Source organism: Pinus tabuliformis, chromosome 6 (assembly GCF_031772625.1).
Source record: "Pinus tabuliformis cultivar Carrire ecotype Pingquan chromosome 6, CPIR1, whole genome shotgun sequence".
Lineage (NCBI taxonomy): Eukaryota > Viridiplantae > Streptophyta > Pinopsida > Pinales > Pinaceae > Pinus > Pinus tabuliformis.
The window spans coordinates 1,545,430,881-1,545,440,133 of record NC_142292.1 but is presented as its reverse complement, the minus strand read 5'-3'; positions in this window follow the sequence as shown (position 1 = coordinate 1,545,440,133).

Here is a 9,253-nt window from a genome sequence, read left to right as displayed (position 1 = left end):
CTGGAGACAGGTTACATATATTATGATGAATTAGTTGGCAACCCAGTTCAAAGTTCTCATTCGATGCCCATATACTAATATGGATCAGCTTTAAGTCAAATTTTCAATTAGTTATCAACTAGCTTACTATAAATTTCAAGTGAGTCTACATTCAGCTTTCAATTAGCCTCAAATACAATGTCTTTCTTTTTCTCTTGACAGGGGCCTCTTCATGGTTGTATAATACACTTTCGGGAATTTTTTGTTACAGGCTAATGTCATTTCTAGTCACTGTCTTTGTTTTTCTCATAGTAGGGCCCTCTTCGTGGTTGTATAATACACTTTCTACAATTTTTGGTTGCATGCTATTGTCATTTCTAGTCAGTCTTATAATTTGCAGAAGAAAAAAAATTGTAAAACCCTGGTTTTACGACAACTTCTTTTTCTCTTCTTCTGGGTCGTGATGCCTTGTCTTCTGGCAACCCATTGTAATGACAGAAGTTACAATCTTTTTGTCAATGTTTGTGCTTTTTTTCTTCCTCGTGAATAACAAAAGGGTCCTTTTTTTCTATAGTAATAAGAAGAAGAAGAATAAGAAGAAAGATATTGTAATGGTTATGTCATGGTTGGCATTCCTAAATATAAGCAGATATAGGATAAGCATGCATGCATATTAGAACTTGGTGCGCATGGATGGAATTCAATGTGCCAAATGATGTAGATGTTTCACAAGCATGGGGTGTGACATTTCAACCCTAGTTATCAATAGTGATGAGAGGCCACCAAGGACAATACCCCTTGGACCCTATGATAAGTGTTGCACATTTTGGTGTTAGGAGTGGAAGGGTAAGCTTGGTTCGAGGAGGTTGGTTATGGGATGTTTTTTGGTGCACATGAGGTCGTGCATCAACTACCATGGCTACACTTGAATTAGTGGGTCTTTACAAAAATAAAGTGGGAGAGTTAAGTTTTGTGAACAAAAGTAGCCTATGGGTGATATTTGCATTGATCACTTGTGTTAGGAACCTTTTTAGGCAAGTTAACTAATACTTGGAAGGTGTGAACCATGTAATTGAAATAATTCAATAGTGTCCTCCTTCCTTCAAATGAAGCAACAAAGCCAAGAACGTGACTATCAAATAAATATTAGCCCCCTATTGAGCCCTTGTAGCACATTTACAAATTGCTCAGACATTGATGTCATGGTGTTTCACACTAAGTATATCTAAGATTACATGTGATGGTATATGCCTCATTTTAGTACTAACAACTTCATTAGTTTTGTTCTTATATATTACATACTTTTTTTATTTGTGGTTGTTATGTATGTGATGTTTATAATAATTACAAAACTAACTATGTGAAAGCATCCCTAACATAAATTTTCATTTGGCACTAATAATATTTTCCTTACAACCCCCTTCCTTCATTGGCGGTGGGAAGGAAGCTGATCCTTCCTTCCCCCCACACCCCCCTTCCTTCCTTTGGAAAGAGAGGTAAGAGCAAGAGTTGGAAAGATGCCGGAAAGAATGCCTACCTTTGGTAGTTGTGTTGTCGTATCGAGAGAAAGAAAGTCAGTTACCTGTCGTCCTCCCTTCGGTAGATGAATGCCTACCTTTGGTAGTTACCTTCGGTAGGAGAGAAAGAAAGTTGGTTACCTACGCTTCGCTTCGGTTGCCGTATCGAGAGAAAGAAAGTCGGTTACCTACGCTTTGCTTCGGTTCGGTAGGAGAGAAAGTCGGTATGAGTACTTTGGGTGTTGTTGGTTGTTCTTTTTTTTCGAACAACTGTTACTTGTTTGAAGAAAGAAGTCTATCTTACTCTGAAAGAGGTAAGGGGCGGCACTGCAGGAGAACGGAACACTCTCCGGAGGAGCCATCAAAGGTACGAGTTCAAGAAAAAAGATAAGCGGTAAGCGATCATAGGGCGAGGATAGGGGAAGGCACGCTTGAGGGCCGTCCGGGCGAGGGTGGGGTACGGGTAGGGAGAGGGGGGAAAGGACAGGGGAATAAGAGAAAGGAGAAAAGAAAAAAGAATAAGAGAGAGGAAATAAGGGAAAGGAGAAAGCAATCGACATTAAATTCAACAACTAAAAAGAGGCTCTTTGAGCCATGGCTAGCTCTCAGAGAATTTCATTCTCTTCGAGCTCTATACATATTATACTCGTCTAGACATATGATACTCGCATCTCTACGTTTCACTTCTTTACTCTCTTCTCTACCGAGATAAAGATCTAGATCTAGTATAACTTAGCCATTCCAATAGCCAATAGTCTTTGGTCCTATTTAGTACCCTTCTAATAGTCCCCTTGGCATAGTAGGTAGATATTGATTCCTTGTCCATGCATGAAGTTCCATAGCAAGATATTAGACCCACTTCACCATTGACCTTAGCATATGGAAGGAAGGAGGTGTAGATGCCAGTCATAAGGCCAGGAGGTGCCCTTCTAGATAAGCCCATAGCCGATTATAGAGGAATCCCCTGTTTCATCGCAGATTGATGCTTAATATTGAATTTTCCAGAATGTTCCTTGCTCTCGACACGACACTGGTGAATAAGAAGCGGGGGGGGCTTGACAAAGCACCCAACCCCTACTTTAGCCCATTGATCGGTGAGGCATCCAACCCTTCACCTTCTCTCTTTGACCCTACAGCGCTTAACTACGGTACTCTCTCACTTCGCCTAGCTAGGTTGTTCCTAAACTTGACCTTGCCTAGCCGGGTTGTGAGCCTAACAATTGGTTGGTCGGGGGAAAACCATCAAATACCAGAATTTCTTAGGTAGGGGTTGTGAGCCCTAGCTTTCTATCTTCTTCTATGTAATTTGAATAGAACACCATCAAATACCAGAATTATCAATTCCCATTCTCCAAAACTTTTAAATGTGCGGAACTGAGACAGAAATCATTCAATCAAACCACTCGAAATGCATCTGAATGCTGATCCATTAACTTAAAGAACTTCTTCCCAAACTCTGCCATTTTTTAAACAAAATTTTGAGCACAACCTTGTCTAGTCCATTTATAGAGAGCGTTAGTTTATGAAATCTTGCCTATAAGCCAAAATAGAGTCAAAATTTTCCATTGAAAGCTCAGAATAACTGAACTAGAATACACAATTCCCATCCACTTGAGCTCAATTTTATCTCGCAAAACTTCATTGGGATCTACCTAAACACATATGCAAACATAGGTGAAAATGCCTTTCAAAAGTCTTTCCCTGTCTACTTTGACGAATCTTCCAATAAAATTGCCCACTTTTTCTAAGAGATCTAGATGGGTAAAGTGAATGGGAAAACTGGGAATCTTACCCATACTAGAGTAGTCATCGGCAACATAGTGAGAGGATTGAAGTTGGGAAACCATGGCTTCACTAGAAGACCAACTCATCCCCAAAACCATGGACCTTGGTCAAGGATTTTTTTCTTATCCTCAAGACATTTGAAGATCACCACAAAAAAACATGGGTCTACATCCACCCAAACCGGCGTTCATGATCCAATCCTATCATAATCGAACAGAAAAACGCTACTTTTTCAATAGAAAATGGGGAATAAAAGTATCACCCAAGGATAATGACCATCGCATCAAGCGCTCAATCATAAGGGAGGAGCAATAATTTGACAATCACACGTCCTTGATTTCTGTTGATTTAACTCTGAACACTCACGTAATATTCTCTTGCTTGGCGAATTAAACACCACTGCATGGAATGGACGAGGATTGAGCCGAACCCTGGATGAAGCCCACTTCATTCTCATCTAAACACAAAACTATATATACGTCAAAGCTATTACAATAGATTCTGACTGTCAACACCTCGAGGTTTTGTTTATATGTGGCTACCTTTTATGGTTACTATTGAATGTGTGATTGGCAATAGTAATGGCAACTTAGGGCTGCCAAATTTCCTTCGATTCCCTCACTACATCCTAACGCAAATAGTTGTTCAATGCCTTGGTTGTCTTTCAAAACTGGTAGGCAGCGTCTTCTTTGATATTTCTCGATGGTTTTAATTCCACTACAATCACAACTTTCATTTACATAAACTTCGTGTTTTCGCACGAGCGACGATTGTTCCAAGGTGAATTGTCACTTGGATGGTTTCAATGTTGTTGACCCATCATAACTAACTAACGGATATGCCCATTACAATTTTATACCACCCCATTATCAATATCAATTATGCATGGGAACCAATTAAAGCAACTTTTCACATTAATTTTATATGAGCATGAGAACATGTGTTAACAAGCAGCCCATAAAGCCTCATTTTGAATGCCATAGTCACTTAGAAGGAATTCCTCTTGTAGTAGCATCCTCCCTACTAAACTTTGCTAGTGCTAACATTAGAACCACCATTACAACAAGATATCTTTCTAGTGTTGACAACACCATTATAGTAACATACCTCAAGAGAGACAGAAAATTTAAAAAGTATGATAGTAATACGTATCCAGAAGATGGTATTGAAACTAGTAATTGTTCACGAATCCATAAGATTGTAAGTTCATTCTCATTATCGTAATCATTGTCATCATCATCACCATCATCCTTGTCATTGTTATTGCCATCATTACATTATCATCATAATCACCATTCATGCCATCATCATCATCATTATGGACATTGTTTGCAATTGTTCATAATTGTAGATGTTGTAAGAAATATCATCAACCCAAAAAATGTGATCAGTGCTAGAAAAGGGTTGTTTAGGACACATTGATATACGTAAGAGAAATAACAACTCTATTTTTGACAGATGATCGATGATGATCATCATCACCACCATTATCATCGTCATTGTCATTTTTATCATCCCCATCATCATCATTAATGTAATTTCTATCGACATTGTTGTAATCATGCATCATCATCATTCATGCCATTATTGTTTTTGATGATGACCTAGATGAAAATGATGATCATGACACCAAAGATAATGCTTATGATTATGACAATGACAACATCTAAAATTGGGAAGATTCGCCAACGTCATTAGCATCGTCATCATCATAATCATTGCCATCATCATCATTGTCATTGTAACCACTATCGTCTTTATCATCATAATCACAATTCATGTCATCGCCATCATCTTCATTTTCATCATTGTCAATATTATTGACATTGTCATCAATTGTTCATAATTGTCAATGCCATAAGGAATATCATCAATGCAAAAAATATGATGAGTGTTGGCAAAGGGATGCAAAAGCGAACATAGAAATGGGGGCAACAATAGAAATAAAATTGGACGAAAAGTGGATACAACATAAGTAGATGCACAACAACATGAAAAACCTGACACAAAAGTGGATGCAAAAGTAGATGCAGTTGTCAATGCAAACTTGGATGCAAACATGAAGGCAAAAGTGGAAGCAAACATGGGTCCAATGGTAGGTGTAAAACTTGGCACAAATTGTGGTGAAACAAATGTGGATGCAACAACGGAAACAAAAGTATATGCAAAAATGGATGAAACAAAAGTGGATGCAAACGTGGAAGCAAATGTGGTTGCAATGGTAGGTGCAAGATATGGTGCAACAAAAGTGGATGTAACAATAGACAAAAAATATGCAAAATAAGATGCAAAAATGGATGTAAAAGTGGAAGCAAACATTGATGCAACAGGCAAAACAAAATTGGATGCAAAAAATGGATATAATGTAAGTAGATGCAAAAGTAGATACAAAACGAGATGCAAAACCCAATGCATAAACCTAACATAAAAGTGGATGCAAAAATAGATGCAATATTTGATGCAAAAGAGGATGTGAACATGGATGCAAAATTGGAAGCAAACGTGGATACAACAATGAGTGCAAAACATGGTGCAAATTGTGGCATAACAAAAGTGGATGTAATGATAGATGCAAAAAAAGAATCAAAGTATGATGCAAATGAAGATGTAAAAAGGGATGCAAAAAGTGAAATTTAAAATGGGTGCAACAGTGGATGCAAAATTGTGTGCAAAAGTGGATGCAATAGAAGTCGATGCAAAAGTAGATGCGAAACGAGACACAAAACCCGATGCAAATCCCGATCCAAAATTGGATACAAAAAGGGATGCAAAAATAGATGTAGTAGTTGATGAAAACCTAGACGCAAATGAGGATGCAAACGTGGATGCAAAATTATAATCAAAAGTGGGTGCAAAAGGAGGTGCCAAACTAGGCGCTAATTGTGGCACAAAAATATTAGATGCAATAGTGGGTACAATAATAGATGCAAAAGAGGATGTAAATATGGATGCCAAACAAGAGGGCAAAGTGGATGCAACAAAAGTAGATGCAAAATTTTATGCAAAACTAGACACAAAACACGATGTAAAACTTGGCGCAAAAGGGATGCACAAATGGATGAAAAAATGGATGCAAAAAATGATTTAAAAAAGGATGCAAAAAAGGATGCGAAAGTCGATGCAAAAGTTGATGCAAGTGTAGGTGCAAAAAGTGGATGCAAATGAGGATGCAAAAGTATGTCAAACAAAATTAGGTGCCAAACTTGATGCAAAACCTGGAACAAAACCTGGTGTAAAGGATGACACAAAACTTGGCATAAAATTTGGTGCAAAACGTGGTGCAAAACCTATTGCAATACCTGGTGCTAAACTTGGTGTAAGATTTGGTGCAAAACTTGATGCAAATTTTGTGTCAAGTTTTGCACCATATTTGATAAATGGATGCAAATAGCACCAAAAATGGGCTCTAGATGCAAAAAAAGAAGTAAAAAGGGACGCTAATCGCTGGTTTTGTTGTAGTGATAACCGGTTGAGGGTAGGGTTGATAATTCAAAGGTACATTTCCAGCTCCTTGGACAAATTATTGACCGGAAGGTGGTTGGAAACCTTGGGTTGGGTACTGACCTTGAGGTTGATAACCTTGAGGCACGTACTGATACTGGGGTTGACCTTGAGGTACATATTGATACTGGGTTCACCTTGAGGTACATACTGAGTCTGGGGTTGACCTTGAGGAATGTACTATCCCATAGGTATGTACTGTCCTTGAGGTTGCGTCCCAGGCGGTAATTGGGTACCTTGAGGTTGCCCCCTAGGCAATAATTGAGGACCTTGAGGCTGCCCCCCAGGCGGTAACTGGCCACCTTGGGGTTGCGGATTAGGAATAGTACTTGACATCATAAGAATATCTTCTACACTCAATGGCTTAGTTCTGTTATTACCAGTTAATAACCCTTGTTCAATAGGTTGAGGAGATGCTCCCGAAAAAGTACTAGTAAGTGACTAATACCCAAGGGAATAGAAGGACCGCCGTATAAAAAGGTTTCTGGAGATTGAGAAAACATGGATGACTGTCTTGACATATTTAACGGAGGATAATAACCCCTAGGTGTTGGGTGAAAAGGAATGCGAGGTGGTGAAAAACTTAGTCCCGGGTTTTCCAAAAAATTGGTCAATGAAAGATACCAAGCGTCCCTCCTAGGTGGACTGTAAAAGATCGATTCACGCTCCCTAAGTTCTATAGCTGGTTGATTTTCAGGGATAGGTATACCTTCTTCCGGAGTAACAAGTTCTTCAATAGTAATAAGTCCAGAAGGAAGATTTTGGGTAATGACTCTTTCTACCCTGGGTGAACCAGGACCACTGGAAGTTGGAGAGGCAAATCCTGATGTTGGAGTAGCAGCAGGTTCAGTTTCAGGTTCAGATATTTCAGGTTCCTCAGCTAAATCACTAGTAGAAGAAAAACTACCAGTAATTTCAGAAAATGAAACAGGTTCTAAAATATACTCTGGTGCTTGAACTTGGTAATCAGGATGTACAACCAAAGAAGACTCTCCTTCTTCAGGTGACCCAACTCTACTGTCACTAGGAGTTACAAGGGCTCGAAGCCCTTCAAGTTGGCTCGGTGAAAACTCAGGAGGTTGGCCCCAAAGTCTATGGGACTTCCTCAGTAATTCAACCACGATTAAATATTTTAACTACTTAACACGCAAACAAAGAAAAATCTCAATGAAAACCACCTAAAGTCTCTAAAGAACCAAACAATTTTGAAACACACGCCTAAAGAATCTAGGAGATCAAACCACACACAAACAGTAACTTTTCGTACCGAAAACACTAGTTGGTGATGAAATCGAACGTCGCAAAATTCAATACAGAAATGGCGGTTGGAACCGTTACCCTGGCAACGTGCTTAATGAATAGACTGGCACAAGTTTCTCCACTAAATCGTCTCGAGTGAAGAGAACCCCCCAGAAAATCCAAGTGAGTCTAGCAGACGTCTGCTCTAGGTACAGTGGGATGTTCCCTCCACCGTCACCTTAGGAAAGAATCCTATAGAATATGGTCACTATGGTTACCAACAGAAACAAATATACCTGGGGGAACAGTCTACGATCTGATACGCACGCAAGGGCAGAGTAGCAAGCTCAATCCCCTTGAAGGCTCCTTGACATAATCCAAGGTTTACCAACAAGTGACCCCAGGCTCCTCGATAATGGTCAATCCGAGGTTTACCGTTTTTAATATGTGAATATCTTCTATCATTCCCAATGAGGAAGGATTGATTCCCACACTAGTTCAGATATGATCTCATGCTTCTCCTTTAAGAGGAGCTTTCCCAGAGCATAGATGTAACAATTGGAATTTATCTCCTACCGCAAGATACAGCTACTTGTTTGTTTTACTATCTTGGAGAGTTAATTACTCCCTACTCCAAGATACTAGCCTAAGCTATGTTGGTGATAAAGAGCCCTAGAAATAAAAAGATTACTAGATAGATTTTACTTTAAGCGTTATTTTATTGGTTTTTTCTTAAGTCAAAAGGTACGGAAATGAAACTTATGGTGTGAAGACTCGACTCCAAATCACTAAAAAATGCACTTAAGATGATAAGCAATCTTTTCCCTTCAATGAATTTCTAGCTAAAGAGAGAGTTGAGAATGCAAATGCTTGTAAAAACAAATCTTTCCTTAACAAACAAATCAAAAGAAGAGCTTTTTGTCTTTTCCAATACACTAAAAAACGAGACAACTAGTTATGTTCACGAAAATTTCCCTTTTCTTTCAAACACTCAAATACTACAAAACAAACTTTTTCAAAAGAGATTTTTATTTTTATTTTTATAAAACACTCAAAACTATTGAAAAATCTAATCTTGAGATCTATAAATTCTAAAAAACTATTTGAAGTAAAAGCTTACAAGATTTCTTTTCAAGGATGTTTTACTTAGTTATAAGCAAACTAAGGACCAATTTGTCCAGAATCACAAATCAGTCAAAAAACAACCAATTTTTGTTTTCTTTTCTAAAAAT